The sequence below is a fragment of the Arachis hypogaea genome, chromosome 12, assembly GCF_003086295.3.
Source record: "Arachis hypogaea cultivar Tifrunner chromosome 12, arahy.Tifrunner.gnm2.J5K5, whole genome shotgun sequence".
Taxonomy (NCBI): Eukaryota; Viridiplantae; Streptophyta; class Magnoliopsida; order Fabales; family Fabaceae; genus Arachis; species Arachis hypogaea.
In genome coordinates, this window is record NC_092047.1 from 102,566,415 (window position 1) to 102,586,385 (window position 19,971).

The 19,971-nt window shown below is 35.2% G+C and overlaps 3 long non-coding RNA genes across 3 annotated transcripts; 1 reads left to right on the forward strand and 2 right to left on the reverse strand.

The window, feature by feature from the left end:
- Positions 1 to 1,573: 1,573 nt before the first annotated feature.
- LOC112727952 (uncharacterized) lies at positions 1,574 to 5,312 on the reverse strand. Its single transcript, XR_003166052.3, has 4 exons — positions 4,527 to 5,312; positions 4,375 to 4,455; positions 4,148 to 4,263; positions 1,574 to 1,767 (listed from the first exon to the last, which is right to left on the reverse strand). It is a non-coding gene; the product is annotated as an uncharacterized lncRNA (long non-coding RNA).
- A 522-nt stretch (positions 5,313 to 5,834) lies between these two features.
- Positions 5,835 to 9,793, forward strand: LOC140177097 (uncharacterized). The gene is made up of 2 exons (XR_011868803.1): positions 5,835 to 6,066; positions 9,477 to 9,793. It is a non-coding gene; the product is annotated as an uncharacterized lncRNA (long non-coding RNA).
- LOC140177098 (uncharacterized) lies at positions 6,167 to 9,544 on the reverse strand. The gene is made up of 2 exons (XR_011868804.1): positions 7,380 to 9,544; positions 6,167 to 7,226 (listed from the first exon to the last, which is right to left on the reverse strand). It is a non-coding gene; the product is annotated as an uncharacterized lncRNA (long non-coding RNA).
- Positions 9,794 to 19,971: the final 10,178 nt, after the last annotated feature.

Consider the following 19,971-nt stretch of genomic DNA (forward strand, 5'->3'; position numbering starts at 1 on the left):
ATTTAAATTTATGAATTAAAATTTAGTACTCTTTTTTATCATTTTTTAATACTTTTTATTTAATATGATCTTTTTAATGGAATAAATAATTTATACTATCAAACAATAATAGTAAGCAAATTATATATTAATTTAAAAAATATTAACTCAAAAAATACATGGTGAAAATTATACAAAGCCAAATAAAAAAGTATAACAAAAATTTCCATAAAATATACGTATAAAAAAATAATTAAAAATATATAGACCCTACTGATTCTTTTTCCTCAACTGCACAAACCTGTTTTCTTTCCCAATTTTTCTTGTTTCAAAAAATTTCGTCGCAGTTACAATGGTGGCTCTCTGCGAAACGTAACTCTTGAAAATGTATTGTGCCTTTGATTTTCTACATAAATTATTCCAAGATTTTATGTATTAGATTTTGTACATAAATTGTGGTAGGCTACTGAGTGTTACTCATTGCGAGTAAATCATCCCTGCCTACTGTATTTTATGCTAAAAATACATAAATTTGCTTAGTCCGGGACAATTTACACTCATTTGGTGAAGCACAATATTCTAGGACGATTTACATATTTTTGGATTACGAAATTTAAACATAAATCGTCGCAGCCTGTGATGTTTAACGTCCAAACTTAAAGCACAAAACCCTCGGACGATTTATATAATAATAGGAAGAGGAGATTCACGTAGCAAAAATTGATTTAGGAGAATTTGGTAATTTTAAATTCTCTTTAATTTATTTAAGTAAAAAAAGTCCTAAATTAAGAAAGAGCGAGAGAACCTAAATTCTTTCTTATCAGCTTTTAGATGGGGAACCAAGAACTTAGGGGCTTCGACAAAACAATGGAGACTCTCAATGGCACCATGAGTGTTCTTAGCAACAGCATCAACTACAAAATTCGCCTCCCTCAGAATGTGTCTAACTAAAAAATTTTCAGGATTTGTAAGCAAGAGCTTGATAGCTCGAATCAACGAAGTTGAAGCGTGGCGTTGCCCATGATGGTGATGGAGGAGTTAGATGACACACATAGAGTTGGTCTTGATCTCTAGATTTTGAAGGTTAAGGTCTAAGGCAAGCTTCAATCCAATATATAGCCCCTAAATTTCAGCCATAGTGATGAAATTATTACCGATTCTTAGCATGAATCCTGCAACTAGTCTTCCATGATGGTCCCAGATCAATCCGCCGCAAGTGTCGACACTTGTAGAGAAAGAGAAAGAGCCATCCATGTTCAACTTATACCACCCCGCCACAGGATCAACCCAACCTATATATTGCATTGTTGGTGAGGTATGGGTTCTTTTACTTGCTTCTAAAAAGGATATAATTTCTTCATAAGTTCTTGCTATTTGATAATGAGTAGAATAGTTTTGCACTCGAGATACTTCCTTGATTGAAGATGTAACATCCTAACTATCAAAATGTCACGCTTTCGGCTACGCCTCTGATAGCTCGGGTATTATGACGACCTCTTATAATATTTAATACTAAAATATGAGCCTGTTTAAAACTTAAACCGAATTTTTCGAAAACATACATTCATACTTACAATATAAATTACAACGCTCATAGGAAATACATATTATATATATATATACATATTAATTTACGAGCATCTCATATCAAAATCCTATCCCTCTTACAAAACTTGCAGAGTTAAAGGCAAGGAAAACATAAATACTAAAACAATACAGAAACATCGTCTAACAGAAAAGAAATAAACTCTTCCGAACTTCGTCGTTCGTAACCTGAAAAAAAAAGACCTGTAGGGGAGTGAGAACATCATTACAGAATTACTATAATAGGATACACGAGATAAAATCATTACAATGATTAATAACCACCTTATGCATCTTTTCAAAAGCAAAAGTTTACTATAAAGAAAAATCTGAAATCTTTTCTGAAAAAAGAAACTGTTCTTTTCTCAAAAATTCAAAAGCATTTCAAAAGGTTTATCTATGCTGAACCAGATTAGTTTTTCATACTTTTCTGAACCAAAAACATCAACCAAACATAGCCTTCGGCCCGCCTCATGATCAACCACGGCCCTAGGCCCAAACAGTCCAAACAACAACCTATCATCACGGTCCAACAGAATCCTAGTCGCAAACACAAGTAGGAAAGTTCAAGCAAAAACAAACAATTACTTCAAGTAGAACAATTAGCAGTTAACCACAATTAATCACAAAGGCAAACCAAGTACAATATGCACACTCAAACAATGTCACATAGATGCATATGATGAATGCTTGTCCTAGTGGCTGATGATATCATCTGTCGGTTATAAAGCCAACCCGACAAGACCTAGTAGATAACCATTGGACTGTCCCTCTGTCGTGCATCCCCAACTTGAGTTATTCACAGTCATAATCATAATTCATATCCAGCACCCTCACTGGTGTATATTCACGGGGACGAACTCATCCGGAACTTTCACAGTGTCCGGCCACGCTTACGACATAGGGTCAGCAGAGTATCGAGTCTCAACCTGGAGCACGTGGTGGCTAGCCACTGCTTCTACCCAGGGAAACTCGTATCTTAGATAATTGGAAGTGCAACAATCACTTTATCAATTCAATAACCATTCATATTCATACTCAGCCATCCGGATCATAACATATTTCACAACCAACTATGATTCATTATCATATACAGCCATTCCGACTCATAACATATTACACAAACAGTCATAATTCGTTATCATATATAGCCATTCCGGCTCATAACAAAATAGCACTTCCACCATCCAACATCATCAAACTCATAAAGTCATCATTCAAGCCATAAATCACTGCTTCTCAATTCACTTCACTTTGAAATAAAAAAATCAGTTCTTTTCAGCCTTGGCTTTAAAATTCTCATTCCTCAAATCATTTCAGGCTCATAAGCCACTTTTACTCAAAATAGGTTCCCTTTTTAAAACAAGGCCACCCTCGGCATCCTCTTTCCAAAACTTCCAAAACCATTGCAAATTAAAGAACTCTTCTGAAATATTCAAAATCATCCATCCAAAAATAGGATTTTGTAAAAAAGTTTCTTGGCAGAGTCTCAAGTCTTTAGGGGAGCATAACATAATTCATTTCCTCAAATTCATTCAAAATCTGTAAAACCTTAATTTTCTTGATTTGAATAAATGAAAATAAGAATAGAATTTAAGCCAAACCAAGTCGTGTAATCAGTTACTCCAACCACATTTTCAAAATCATTCCTTTTACTTAAACTAAAACAAATTTCAATACCATGCTAAAAATTTGAAACGTTTCCAACGGCTCGGAAATCATTTTAGTTTTGCTAAACCAGAACTCAAAGAATACTTTAAACCTTCCCTAAAACGTCAAAAATTACAATTTGTAAATCGAAATCCAAGTTCTTTCAAAGTCACTAAAACTTCTATAACTGAAATCTTTAAGTCAAATTCAAACAACATAAATCATGTTTCAGTCAAATCCAAGGAAACCTAAACTCCTTCCACCTCTTAAACAGCCTTAAAAACATAATTCTCTTCCAAATGACTTGCACCCAAAAATATAGTACTTCTCTTAGGAAACCAAGCTAAGACATAATCCTCTTTTCCAAGATTCTTTTCAAAACATAATTTTATCACTTTCAGAAATAATCCAAGTGAAGAAAATAAAAGTCTTAAATTCACAATTCTCCAAGTGAAATAGTAAAGGCCTTAAATTCATAATTTTACGAATAACATTTCCAATTAAAGTCCCGAATTTTATAGAAATTTCGACAGCACCTCCCCTAAAACTTGGACTTTGCCACCCTTTCCGGGTCCCAACTTAACCATTCCGCAACCCTCTTCAATGGGTTCAAAACCAAATCAATTCAAAATCAAGCTGTTTTCAAGGGTGCATCATGTTTAGATTTCAAGATCACCAAATTAAGTTCAAATCAATTTCTAAGAGGATGAACTCGATTTCAAAGCTTTTACAAATTAACTTTAAAGAAGCATTTCAAGAATTGTCCGTTTCACGAAACCGAACAATAACCCAGCCAATCAAGCATTCATATTCATCCAAGACAACCAACAACTACATAAGACTTATACAATCACTCAAAGATACATTTTCTCATGTCAATATCCATATATAATAATTCTATTTCACAAAATGTGGTTTCTGAAAAGGCCCCTACCTCGACAAATTGAAACTATAGTCCAAACGCCTCTCAAAAATCCTTTTGACTCGACCCAAAATCAACGTCAGCTTCAAATCACAGCCCCACACATTTTTGCGGCAGCATAAACAGCTCTAAATCACAACAATCAACCTCGGTTACTAAATCCTAAGAACATTAATATCGTAAAGGATTTAATACAATATAGAACACTAACGCGGGGCTTTCGAAATAGAAATACTTACTGAACTAGCGAAATGAAATAGTGTCGGGCTCTGAACCAGTTCGACGACATCCCGGTAGCCACCTCAAGCGGTAGCGGCGACCTGAACAACATGCAACGACAATGAGATTCCCAGAAACTCAACGGAAAGAAGAATCAATTTAAAACCCTTACCGACAAAATTTTTTGGCGACGGCAGCAGGGTCTCAAGCGGCAAAAGCGGCCAGAAATTTCGGCGATGGTTCCGCAACAACCGCGCCACACCCGGTGAGCAGAACGGCAGAAACAGCGATGTAGTCGCTCCGAATGGCAAGCAACGGCGACGGACAACATCAGCGGTGGTGAAAAACAGTGGAGACGGTGAGGAATCTAAGGCAGGGAGGCACGGCTGCACGAACAGAAACCCTCCCTCTGCCGATCTCTCTCTCTCTCCTCGAGCTTCTCTCTCTTTTGAATCTTGCCGGTGGTTGCCATGGGAGCTCGACGGCGGCGATAGCACACGGCAGCGTAGCGAGTCGCGCTCCTCGCGTCACTAGCCCGTGTCCTCCTCCCTCATTGTCGCGCAGTCTCTCTCCTTTGGGCTCTCTCCTCCGCAACGTCAATGGTGGGGACATCACGAGCTCCTCACGCACAGCAGTCCGGCGGCAGCTCCACAGGACGGCGACGACAAGGACTACAGCGGTGGCGCGACGCGGTGAGTGCGACGGCGACGCGGTGAGCTTTGGCCGTGACGAGGAACGGTGCCGTTCTTCTCCTCTGGCTCCCTCCTCCGCGTCACACCAGCGACGATGGCGGTGAGTGGCGAGCAGCTTGGCGGTGGCGACGAGGCCCACCAGCGTTGGCTCATCCCTCTCTTCCTCTCCTGCCGCAGCTCTCTGACTCTCTCTTCCTTTCTGCTTCGTTTTTCTTTCTTATTGCAGCGTTGCTGCTACTGGGTGTTGGGGGAGGGTTTTGGTGGCTGTTAGGGTTAGAGGGGATTAGGGTTTTGAGTAAAATTAGGGTTAAGGGTAGTTTTGTAATTTCAAATAAATGTAGGGATAATACAGTAATTAGAAATAAATTTTAATCCAATAATAATAATGTATAAAAATACTATTTGTTCATCAACTTTACAAATTATTTTCAATAAAATGTTCAAAATTCAAAAATTAAAAATAATATAATTAATTTCTTTATTTTCCAAAACAGCAGTATTAATATTTTAACATATTAATTATTTATTCCAAATCATATAAAATTTTTATTATTTCATAACTACCAACTTTATAATTTAAATATAGAAAATAATCCAATAATTTTAAAATTGGATAATAATCTTAATTTATTTCAAATTCAATTAATCAAAACTTACTTTAATTATCTTTAATAGAATAATTTCTAAAATTAAGATTGTAAATAACTATATGATTTGAGACTTGATCATAATAAGACTTTTCAAAAGTCCTGCGTCTTACAAAAGATTAACTCGTTCCTGTTTCTTCTAGTAGAGTTTCCGGTTGTGAAAAAGAAAATGTTCCAAGAAGTCACATAAGAATTGCGAGTCCCTAAACTCAGATTGCTCTCCAGCCAGCTTTACATGTCTTGGTTGAAGAACTCGATGTGATTAGTATTATTGACATTTTTGACCCAAATGCTACGGATGTAAGGACAGTCCCAGAGCACATGGAGCAGGGTCTCTTCATGGTTATGGCACCTTAGGTAGCTTACATCATTGGTAAGACCTCTTCTCTGCGTTCTAGAATTTGTGAGTAAAGCTTTATGTTTTAGAAGCCAAACAAAAGTTTTTAGACATTGAAGAAGTTTAAGTTTCCAAATTTGTTTGAAATTGATGTCTGGAATATCATCATTGTCATAGTATTTCTCATAGGCAGACTTTATATTGAACTCCCCATTAGGGATAGGGAGTCAGGCAATAGAATCAGGCCTTAATTCCTCTTGTGGAGCTTTGATTACCTTGATAAGTTCTAAGATTTCTTCTGGAAGGAATTGAGTCACTTTTTCCCAATCCCATCTTCCATCTTGATTAGCAAAGCTTTTTAGTCTTTCCTCCTTGCTATCTTCGTCGAGATTAACCAGGGCAAAGTTCCAAAGAGTATCAATATCCGATATCTAATGGTCATCCCAAAATCTAACAGAATTTCCATCACCGATCCTCCAAATAATGTTCCTTTTAAAAATGTTCTAGATTTTGACTATCCCTCTCCAAGCATTTGAGCAACTGGTTTTCCCGACAACCTTAGGAATCATCTCACTACCACATCTATATTTAGCCCTCATGACCTTAACCCAAAGAGACTGAGAATTGGTGATTAGTCCCCAGGCCAATTTCACGAGATACAAATTATTTGGTTCTTGTGCCTTTCTCAATCCAAGACCTCATTTATTTTTTCGTTCGTAAACTGCATCACAATTAAGCAAATGGATTTTGGATTCTCTGTCACTGGAACCCCAAAAAAAATGTCGATAAATTTTATCAATTTGGTTACAAGTTTCCTTTGGGATCTTCATAATTTATATCACATGCATATGGATAGAAGAAAGAACTAACTACACTTTCCTGCGTGAGAGAGAGAGACTTCATATTCCAACTAGAAAGTTTATTAGTCATCTTGTCAATGATGAATTGAAATTGTTGCTTGTTACATCTCTCATGCATGAGGGGCACACCGAAATATTTACCCAAATTTTTGGTGAGGTTTATACTAAGGTGGCCATTGATTTCTTGATGAATAGAGTGATGCACATTCCTTGAGAAGTAGACACATGATTTCTGGAAACTCACTTTTTGACCTGAGCTTTTGCGAAACTTAGATAGCGCCTCCTTTATCACCAAAATTTGTTCTTTATTAGCTTGAACAAACAGGATTAAATCATCTGTAAAACAGAGGTGAAAGAGATTAGAATTGCCTCTAGAAAGCTTAATAGGTTTCCACTTTCGTTCCCTTACGAGGGAATAAATTAAGTGAGAAAGTCTCTCGATATAAAGCACAAGGAGGTAAGGTAAGAGAGGATCTCCCTGTCTAATACCTCTAGTATGATGGAAATCTTCGGATTGAAAATTCCAGAGAAGGTTCATAGTAGAAATCTTTGAGTATCCACTATGAAATTCCAACTTAATCTATTGTAGGTATTTTCAAGATTAATCTTGATGGCCATAAATCCTTTGCCACTCTTCTTAATCCTATAGTGTGAATGACCTCTTGAACCACAAAAATATTATCAGCGCTAATTCTACCTAGAATAAAGCTTGCTTGATAATTAGCAATAAGATCAGGTATATAGATTTTTAGTCTTTCAGCAATAATTTTAGTAATATTATAGCATATATTACACAAGCTAATAAGTCTAAAATGAGTAAAATTTTCAGGTGCTTAAGTTTTAGGAATAATATTAATAAACGTCTAATTTACATCCCTAATCTGTCCAAGATCCTTAAGTATTTTTAATCCAAAAACATAAAGATGCTTTGATAGTATCCCAAGAAAATTGGAAAAACTTGGCTGAAAGACTATCTTTTTTAGGGGCTTTCCATTTGAAGATAGCACTTCTAATTTCTTGAAGAGATACCTCCTCCCCAAGTTTAGCATATCCTGCTCAGCAATTATAGGAAAAGCATCAGAAATAGAAAAAGAAGAATAAATTATGTCATAAGTATATAATGATTTAAAAAAGGATACACCCATCGCTTTAAAGATATTAGGATTATCAATCCACTCCCTATTGCTATCCTTAAGTGAAGTGATTTTGTTTCTTTTTCTTGAATCACAATCGCTTCATATTCTTTCCATAAGTTCTTTTGCAGCTTGTCTAAGAATGGAGTAATGTCACAAGATAGCATGCAATTTACGCCTTCCATCTTAAGAAGCAAACGGTTCTTCTTCTTAAAGATATGATCAAAGACATCTTTGTTTCAAATTTTTGCCTTTCCAACAAAAGTGCTGATATTATGAATTAGCTTTACTTCTTTCTCCCAACTCCACTCCATGAGGGCCTTATAGTCATTGTGGAGTATCCAAGGAGCAAGCAACTTGAATGGCCTATCTTCTCTTTTCATATTGGCTTGACTTGTAAGACCCAGAATTGTTTGAAAAATCTTATTATTATGAACTAATTTCAATTTGTTTATTCATTAAAGGCTTTAATTTTAGAATTTTTTATCAAAGATAATTATAGCAAGTTTTGATAAATTGAATTTGAAATAAACTAAGGTTTTTATCTCACTTTACAATTATTGAGTATTTTTTTATTTACAATTTAAAATTTTAGAAATTTAAAAATAATGAGGTTTTGACTATTTAAATTAGAATTTTTATCTAATTTTATAATTATTGAATAATTTTTTATATTTAAATTATAAATTTTAGCAGTGGTAAAATAATAATAATTTTATACGATTTGATGTAAATAATTGATATTTTAGAATTTAATATCTTAAGTTTTATGAATAAAGAAAATTAATTACATCATCTTATATTTTTAAATAAGAATACTTGATTGAAACCCAAATAGTAAATTGATACAATAAATAATATTTTTAAAATAATTTTAAGGAATTAAATTATATTTCAAATTAATACTCTATACTCTAATTTTATTAAAATTATCCTACCCTAATTAACCTAAAAATCCCCAAAGTGAAACCCTAACCCTAACTTTATTTCATATTCTCACACAAACCCTAACTAAACACAACACACACTTTCCCCCAACCCTAGCTGCCAACCCCCTTCCCTAAACACTACATACAACAACAACAGAAAACAAAAGAAAGAAAGAAAGGAGAGAAGGGAGTGGGAGAAGAAGAGAAGGAGGAGGGAGGAGTTATTGCCTGTCACCACCATAGAGCCGATAGGAGTCACCGTCGCCAAGTTCAGGGGCCGTCACTGAAGGAAGCCCGAGACGGAAATGAGGGAGAGACGAACCAAAAACCACGATGAGGAAGGAGTAGGAGGCCGTAAGGCAGACATGCATCATTTGTATTTGTGTGTATTATTTGGGTGTGCATCTTGTATTTGGTTTGTCTAATTGAATAATTGTATCTATCTGCTATTTGACCTAATTACTCTATCTGTACTCTTTTTGTGTATGCTTTGTATTATTTTATCTGTGTTTGAAAACTAACAGATCTCTCATGCTGGCGGTGGTGATGTTGGGGGTTGTTCCTGATGTGGTGATGGAGGTTGAGGTAGATTGGACTTGGTATTGCCCCGATACTTTAGATTATGTACTGGATGGATAAGAATCAGCGATGTAAGTTGGTTGGGTAGGAAGTCCTTAGGCATGCCCTTGGTCTCTTCGCTTTTAAATGATTTACTTTAGAAATTTGTAAACTAAAGAAGATTCTTTACGATATTTCCGAAGTAAGATTTCTTATAAAACTTTTTCAAAGTGTATTTTAAAAAGAAACTGTTTTTATAATGGGATTTTTCTATTTACAAGTATTTCTTTGCTTTGATGGTATTTCTTTTCCTACTGAGAACCTGTGAGGACGATGTTCTCACCCCCTACAGATTTTCTACAAAGCTATATGTATTTGTATTTTCTGTTTTTGGTTTAGTTGAGATTTTTTCCCTCGTCATTTGTCATTTTGGTTACAGAGGGGTAGGACCTATATTTGAGAATTTTTGAAATAAGTCTATGTATATAATGCTATGTGAATATACTTATGTTATTAAGTGGTTTAAAGTAAAGGCTTTTCGCTTTTATAATTAAAAATTTACTTGTATTTCGCAGAGGCTCAATATTAAATAAATAAAGTACTAAATAAAAAAGATTAGAGGTAGGTAACGCCTGGACTTTTAATGCAATCATGAGGTACTAAAAGTTAGGATGTTACATGATTGAATTCGAGCAAGATGGGTAAATGATTTGAAGTCAAGGTTGTACAAAAATCTGTCCAGCCTTCTTGTCGTATTGCCTCTCTGCCAAGTAAAAGGTGGACCCGAAAATCCAAGATCGCTAACACCACAAAGATGGGTACAAGATAAAAATCTATTATGATCTTTAGATAGGTTTGAGTTGTCTCCAGTATCATCAAAAGACAAAATAGAGTTGAAGTCACCCCCAATGCATCATGGTCCTTGTGCATTATCAGCTAAAGCCTCCAATCTACCCTAAAGACTCCTTCTAATCTGTGTATGAGGATTGTCATAGACTGCTGTAAACCACCAAAAATTATTTTGAGAATCACTAATCTTTAGATGAATAAGCTGGCGCTCAATAGATATAGGCTCAGTCTTCCAAAAAGCTTTATTTCATAAGCACCAAATGCCCCCAAAAAATCCATCGACTTCACTAATACACCAAGAATCAAAGTTCAATTTTTTTATTATTTTTATCTATTTTATTATCTAACATGAGTTTTCAATAACACAAAAACATTAGCATTATATCTATAAGACATATCTTCAATAATATGAGAGAGCATTTTAACAATAACTCCTTTACAATTCCAAATTAATAAATTCATGAATAAAAAAAAGATAAGGATAAAAAAATCTTCTTGAGAATAGGCCTTGGGCTTGAAGGAGATTCCTCCTTTTCCAAATTCTGGTCATCAAGAATGACCATATCATCGGTGATTAAACTTTCATTTGTGTCACCTGGGTCAGGAAGATTATTTGTCGTGCTTCCATCTCCTTGGTCGAAATTAGCTCCACCCATGTACCTTGAAATGAGGGCCATGATAGTGGTATCTGCTGCATCGGAATAGAAATAAATTTCCCATTTTGTTGTTGTCTAGCTAGCCGTTTCTATAGCATGCTAAAACTCCTCCAATATTCTTGATGATCTCTTTGACTTTCTCTTTGTCTTTAGATTTCTCCAAATTCTGCACCTGAGCTTGAGGCATAGCTTTTACAACACATTGATTGTTACTTGATTTGGGTTGATTTTGAATCAGGATCTTCTTTCTATTTTGGTTAGCATTTTGTCTTTCAAAATAAAATTTGATACTTTAGATTTTTGTTGATTTTTCTAAACTGATGAGAAGTTGTTAGACTTTGACATGTTCTGTCCAAGCCTTCCTTGATTTTCTGCTTCAGATTTTCTATAATAATTTTTTTCCTTTTCAACATTTATGTCTTGATTTTTTTCATTTGTAGATTCTAGATCATCTTCAGATAAAACTTGGTACCTTGAAGTATAAAAACTTTCCGTTTTTTCTTTGGAAATATCCTCAGGTCTTGCTTTATTCGTTCTAGAGTATTTTTAACCAGCATCCATGGCCCAAATGGGTTGTCATTATTGCTAATATGATTCCTTCCAAGATTGTTTGTAATCTAATTTTTTTGAGATTTTTTCCTAATTTTGCGCCACTTGAGAATCCTTTCTGTTTTGGTGCTCTTTCTCCAACGATTCTGTTTTTCCCCCATGCCTTGTTGTCCTCCCCTTTTCTGGTGGTTTTGGCCGCCTCGGTGGCTGAATTAACCATATGGCAGATTATCTCTCCAAGTGCTTATTATACAGTTCCGCTGGAAGATTTAAAATTTTGATTCATACAGCCACCTTACGAAAATCTAACTCCTAAGGAAGAAAGAAGGGCCTCCAAATTTGTACGAATAAATAGTGATTTGCAATCATTCATGGTCTTTCAAACAGTGCATAAGCATAGTATTCTTGATTAAAGAAACTAACCAAGAAAAAATTTTCTTCATGGTCCATGATTTTGACTACATCCTTTCTAGCCCATCACTTGAGGACCCATCTTTCCATGGCTTGAAGGTTGAGAGACTTGCCTAAAGGCTAAATAACCAGAAAAATTTTCTATGGTCTACACTAATCTTTATATTCCTCTAGAGAAACATAGATGATGGGCTTTGGATTGAAGGGAGTCTTAAGTTATCCACCATATCCATAGATTCTTTTTCAAGAATTATGCCACTAGTAGTCGTGGTAGTACCTTCTGCCATGTTTTTAGGTTGATGTTGATCCCCTCGGCATCCATCTTTGCCTTCATGTGAGTAGTATAAGCAATAGAATTCTCTATCATGTCTTCAGATTGGGGCTGATCCCCCACATTGTCCATCTTCACCTTTTTAGTACTTCTAACCACCAGATCTTCTTCCTCCATTGATCGCTTGTCGAGATCTGTTGAAAGAATATCAGAACTTGTGTTTTTTATATTGTTATTATTCAATTATCCAGTATTCCCATTATCGTTATATTTTTGAGATATAAATAATCAATTTTTAACAATTACAACTGAGTTATAACAAGTATATCATTATGAATCATTATTTAATTACACAGCATTTAAAATCAATTCAATATGTACGTAAGTAATTTTTTTTAAATAAATGAAAAAGACTAGACACACTAATTAAGAGAATTTGCCAAAATTGCATTGAACAGTACAAGAAAAATACCTATCCAACTACACTTGAAAAGTGTAGTTAAAAATGAAAAAAAATTATGCCTTTGGCTAAGACTACGCTTTTTTTACTTTGGAGATGCTTTAGTGGGGGATGCCTATTCGGCCGTTGCATATTCTCAAAGACTACCCTTTTCTGTATCAAAAGCTACACTTTTTGCGTTCAAGAATAGGGTGTGCTTTTCAAGTAATGCTACTCATGACCAAAAGCTACGCTTTTCAGCTTTCATGCTTACTAGAATAGGCTACACTTATCTTTACTACTGAATTATCTTTAAAACGTAGCCACATTGTATACCATAGGTCCATAGCTATTCTATATAAGTGTAGCCTTATGTCCCTCAAACAGTGCGTAAGCATAATCTTCTTGATTAAAAAACCAAGAAGAAATTTTTTTCATGATCCATGATATTGACCACATGCATCCTTTCTAGCCCATCACTTGAGGACCCATCCTTTTTCCATGGTTTAAAGGTTGAGAGACTTGCCTAAAGGTTTAATAACCAGGGAAATTTTCTATAGTCTGCAGTAGTCTTCATATTCCTTTAAAAAAAACCTGGATGTTGAGCTTTGGAGTAAAGGGAGTCTTAAGTTATCCACTATATTCATAAATTCTATTTCTATTCTTCTGCAACCAAATCAGCTATTTCTTTAGGATTTAGATTTTCAAAACCATTATCAACCATCATATCCCAATAAAAAATCTTTCAGATAGTATTGTCACTCATTTTTTTCTCCTTTTTATTCTCCTCTTAGGGGTGAGGAAGATTTATGCCAGTAGTAGTCATGATAGTATTTTCTACCACGTTTTCAAGTTGATGTTGATCCCCTCTCCATCCATCTTGCCTTCATATGAGTAGTACTAGTAATAGAATTCTCTATCATGTCTTCAGATTGGGGCTAATTTCCCACAGCGTCCATCTTCACTTTTTTAGTACTTGTAGCGATCAGATTTTCTTCTTCCAGTGATCGTTTGTCGAGATCAGTTGAGAGAATATCAAAACTCATGCTTTTTATATTGTTATTTTTCAGTTATTCAGTATTCTCGTTATCGTTATATATTTTAGATATAAATAATCGATTTTTATCAATTACAATCAAATTATAACAATATATCATTATGAATATAATTATAATTTAATTACACAGTATTTAAAATTAATTCAATATGTACATGAATATTTTTTTTTTAATAAATAAAAAAGACTAGACACACTAATTAAAAGAATTCGCCAAAATTAAAGTGGCCAGTAGTAACCGGTGAAGTACAAGTCTTTTCTCCTCATGCATGAACATACTAATATTTAACGTTTAACACATGAAAAAGATTAAATGTTACGTATAAATTTGTTCATACTAAGAAGACAAAATTGAATTGGTCGGTTTGTGGTACCTAGGTTAAAATAGATAGTACGATGCTTCGGCGAATTTCATGAACATGAATTTACGTCCAAAGTGATCTTTCCTTCGTTCAAAGTGGTATTTCCTAGAAAGACCACATAATATAATCACATGTCTTATAACATCCATATATCTTCGTGCTCTGTGGCCTTTAATGCTTTCCTAATCCCCGTGCTTTAATTTGCTCAATCATTTAACTATGTCAAATCAACATCTTAATTAATTAGACCAACATGATTCTTGTATTTAAATGTGAGTCTTAGTCTAAAGTTATCTTTGACTATATATATACTAAATAATTAAACATATCAAAATGAAGAGCGGAGTGGGGGGTGGGGCGATATTATTCATGATAATTTGTAATATATAATTGATGATTTTGTTCGAAGACTTGAATTTGTATGGCTGCTAAACTTTAGCTATTGTTTCGTTTGGATTTTTTTTTTTTTTAATTTTGACAGAAAATGTTAATTAAGTTTGTATCAATGATCCCAATTTAAAAAATAGATTTAACTTTTTTTATATATTAATCTTAAGATTTAGAAATTCTTCTAATAGAATATAAAAACTAACAATTATAAAAAATAAAAAATAAAAAAAATAAGTGCAAAATTTAAAGAATTAAAAATTACAAAACGTACATTAAAATATACAGAAATTAACAAATACTTGAATAAAAATAATAGAAATTAAATCATGAAAGAAAAAAAAATAGAATTAAAACTACTGGAAAAAAATGGAGTCTGCCAATATATTTATATGGGTTGGTGACTCATATTTATGCACGTTAGTGTAATTAAAAAGTTTTAGAGTGAGTATGTGAATGAATGAAAACTCCCTAAACTTATTAAATTTAATCCTATATATTTATAGAAAAAAAATTCTAAGCTTAATTGGTATAACTTTAAACTTCAAGTAAATTTGTATTTTAAGTACGGACTTAGTTACAAAATTTGATATGGTATAGAGAACTAATTAAAAAAAAATTTAAAAATCTAATTAAAAATTTTGTAAAATTACAGAGACTAAAAAAATAATTAAACCTATATTTTATGTTTATGATTCAAATGTCAATGTCTCAAAATCTGTCTTAATACATACACAAATCAAACATACAACCTCATAATTCACACGCATTATGGTGTGATCATGGTGTCTACATTTACTAACAACCACCAAAGCCGTTAATATATAACATTTTTCCTTAAAAAAATAATAAAATCTCTATTTTAGCGATGACCTTTTAACTTATTGACAATCTGGCCGTAGCTAACTCTCGATTCCAAACATGCCGTCGACAACAAGCGTCTAGCTAGTAGTGTCGAAATATGGCCAAGTCAAACTCAATATTTAGAAAATAAAAATGACTTTACCTAGTATATTTAGCTGTAAACGAATAAATCTTAAAAATCTGAAATATAATTCATTGGATATTATTCATACTCTAACTCCAAATAAAGCTAGACCCAAAAAGAATAGAGACCTACACAAGAGGTTAGGCCTCCTCTACGCCTACCCAATCTCATAGAGGTCACACGCAATTAGAGATGTACAAAGTCCTACTTATTTAAAAAAATAACTACTTTTCAAGATATTTCATATCCATCTAGAAGGAAGATCTCAACAACTTCTCTATCAAAAGGGAATGGCTATCTACCATCAAAGGTATAACTACTCTAAAAAGGTGGTTAGCTATTCTACTATAAATACACTAATATATTCAGGTATATTCAGGACCCAATCTACTTAAAAACTGCCTAATGCCTTTGCTAACTTAAGCATCGAAGTCTTTTGCAGGTACCACCCCTACCTCCTCACAAGGAATTCGAACGGTAGCACCTTGGCAACAACACAAGTCGAATGCTGCCTCAGAAGGAATCTAGATCTCACATTCAGGCCCAAATCACCATTTCAAGTAACCCTTGGAACATTAGTGCATTTCCGGAGACCTAGAAGTCTACACTCACCATGGTGGATGAACAATTTGAAGACGAGCGTACTGCATCTGAGTCCGAACCAAGGCCTTATACGACGATCGAGCCCTTGTGATGCCCCACGACAAGAAGTTGCAAGTAACCCTAATGGAAAAGGAGCATCACGAAACCCTCACACCCGACGACTACAGTCAGGGGTACATTCACATGAGAACAAAGAGCCCTACACTCAACTGATGGGACTCGTACATGGACATCATGGACGGTTGGAGCAATTCGAACAAGAGATCGAGCAACAAAGAAAAGCCGAAAGAGATCTACGAAGGGAGGTACAATGTAGAAGGGAACTTGAGGAAAAGCTTCTAAAATTAGAGGCTGATTTGCAAAATCGGACCAATAACATTGAACGAGAAGAAAACTCTTTTGGGAGAGAAGATCCATTCATAGAAGAGATCATGCAGACTAGGATTCCAAGAAATTTTAAAAGTCCCGACATGAATCTCTATGATGGCACGACCGATCCAAGACATTATCTCAGTAGTTTCAAGAGTAGGATGTATCTAAACGACACGTCTGATGTGACTCATTGCAAGGCTTTTTTGACAACATTAACCAAAGCAGCAATGAAGTGGTTTGATAGCTTACCACCCAGGTTGGTGACATGCTTTGATGACCTGGTAAGAAAGTTTCTTACCTCATTTTTAATTTAGAAGGACAAAGTTAAATATGCTCCAAGTCTCTTAGGAGTAAAACAAGAAGTTGGAGAGATCCTCTAAGCATATATAAAAAGGTTCAACAAAGCTTGCTTAGAAATACAGAAATCGCCTCCCGAAGCAGTAATAATGGGGTTAGTTAATGGCCTTAGAGAAGGGTCATTTTCTCAATCCATATCAAAGCGGCATCTGACCTTTTTATATGAAGTACAAAAATAGGTAGAGAAGTATAGTAACGTGGAGGAGAATTTTTTACTTAGAGATCCGGTCACAAGGCCAAATCCTCCTTATTAAGCTCAGGATAAGGATAATGAGACAAAGAAAAAAAAAGAAATATAGCTCGAAAAAGCCTCAGAGATACCACAACTATGCTCTGCTTCGACTTTCTCTTGTTAATATCTACAAGGAGATCTGTCATACTGAAAAACTTCCACCTTCTCGTCCTATTAAGCACAAAAAAACTGGAAGTCGGGCGAAATATTGCAAGTATCACAAATTATATGGGCATTCTACCAATGATTGTTACAATCTGAAAAACGTTATAGAAAAGTTGGCCAAAGAAGGTCGGTTAGAAAGATACCTCATTGAAAGGTCGAACGACCCAGGAAAAAGGAAGAGAGGTGATGAAGATGGAAGTCGGCGAGATTGGCACCACAAACCTCTGATAGGAACATACACATGATAAATGGAGGATTTGTAGGAGGAGGAGTTACTAAGTTCTCACGCAAAAGACATCTTAAGGAAGTATATCAAGTCGGGAAAAACAGCGGAGTTTCCCGATCTACCCACAATCTCATTCACCAAAGTGGATGCACAAGGGGTGACACCAGCTCGGGACAACCCTGTGCTAATTACAATGATCCTCGCTAATGCAAACCTTCATAGAAATTTAGTGGACCAAGGAAGTTTAGCTGACATACTATTCAAACCCACTTTTGACAAACTTGGGTTAGAAGACAAGGACCTAAAAGCTTATACAGACAACCTTTTTGAGTTAGGAGATACGCCGGTCTGACCTCTTGATTTCATCTTGTTATATGCCACTTTCGGTAAATGCATGAAATCAAGGACCTTAAGCATTGACTACATTTTAGTCAATGTGGCATCAACCTACAACGCTTTGATAGGTCAAACAACCTTGAACTGATTAGATGCAGTCATTTTTACACCGCACCTAAGCATGAAATTCCCAACTGCAGAGGGAATTGCTACTATAAAAGGAGATCAGAAGCTAGCAAGAAAGTGTTACAACGAAAGACTCAACTAAAGGGGCATTACAAAAGGTAAGGAAGTCAACACTATAAAAATCGGTGGTGTCCGAGCATGAGAAGAGTTGCGTCCACAACCTGAAGAGAAGGTCGAAAAGGTTCAAATCGAAGATTAAGTAGAAAAGACAACGAGTATAGGGGCCAACCTGGATGAAAACTTAAAGGCAAATCTCGTTAAGCTCTTACAGAAAAACTCCGATCTCTTCGCTTGGAAAGCCTCTAATATGCCTGGCATTGACCCTAACCTCATGAGTCACAAACTCGCCGTTCATCTAAGCTTCTTACTTGTTTAGCAAAAGTGGCAAAAACTCAGTCCTGAAAGAACATAAGTCGTAGAAGAACAAGTGTAAGCCTTACTAGAAGCCGAGTTCATAAGGGAGGTAAAATATTCTTTATGGCTGGCTAATGTGGTCCTTGTGAAAAAGAAAAATAGAAAATAGAATATGTGTGTTGATCACATCGACCTCAACAAAGCTTGTTTCGAGGGTTCATATCCTCTTCCAAGCATTGATGCCTTAGTTGATTCAGCTTTAGGGTATAGATATCTATCTTTTATGGATGCATACTTAGGATACAATCAAATTTCGATGTACAAGCCGGACTAGGAGAAGATCTCTTTCATCACTTCAAAAACTAACTATTATTATGTAGTAATTCCATTTCAATTGAAAAATGATGGGGCCACATATCAACGATTAAGGAACAAGGTATTTTTATCTCACCTTAGAAAATTGATGGAAGTGTATGTGGATGACATGCTTGTCATGACCAGAGATGACCTCAATCTCTTGTCCAACCTAGCCAAGGTATTTACCACAATAAGTAAGGACGGGATGAGACTTAATCCTTCAAAGTTCACCTTTGAAGTGGAGGCCAAAAAGTTCTTAGGCTTCATGTTCATCCAAAGAGGTAGTGAGGCCAACCCGAGCAAATGCACAGTAGTATTAGAGATAAAAAGTCTGACTTGCCTCAAGAAAGTCCAACAACTAAATAGAAGGTTGATAGCTTTATCTAGGTTCTTAGTAGGATTAGCCTTGAAGTCTCTACCCTTGTTTTCGATACTCAAAAAAGGAAACCAATTTGAATGGACTCAGAAATGCGAACAAGTCTTCCGAAACTTTAAAACATTTATGAGCCAACCTCCAATTCCTACCTGACCTGTCCCAAGGGAGGAGCTTATTCTCTACCCAGCAGTTGCAAGCCGAGCTATAGCCTCAGCCTTAGTCTGAGAAGATGAACACAAACAACAACCCATCTACTTTGTAAGCAAAGCTCTCCAGGGGACAGAACTAAACTATCAAAAGATAGAGAAGTTCGCATATGCCCTTATCATCACTTCTAGAAGGCTCCGACCTTATTTCCAAGCTCACACTATAAAGGTCCGAACTAATCAATCCATGAAGCATATTCTACAGAAGACGAACATTGCAGGAAGGATGCTACAATAGGCCATAGATTATCTGAATTCGACTTAAGATATGAAACCTGGACAACAATCAAATCCCAGTATCTAGCCGACTTTGTGGCTGAATACACTAAAGACCAAGAAAATCTTACAACCTGGATTCTATATGTGGATGGATCATCCAATAAAGCTAGAAGTGGAGCAGGAGCTATCCTAAAAAATGAAGAAGAAAATGATTGAACTATCATTAAAGTTCGAGTTTTCTACTTCTAACAACCAATATGAAGCCTTACTTGCTAGCTCGAGCTAATTGTGTTTACTGATCCATGAAATTATCCATACACCATCAATAGTAAAGGAAGACAACAGGTCAGACACAATGGCAATATCCAATTAAAGCATAGGATGGATGAACCCCATAATCGAATATCTTAAATTCAATGTCATTCTTGGAAAAGAAAGGGAAGCAAGGAGGCTCATATGGGATAGTGATTTAGGATATTTAGTGACTTTCAAAAGATTTGAAT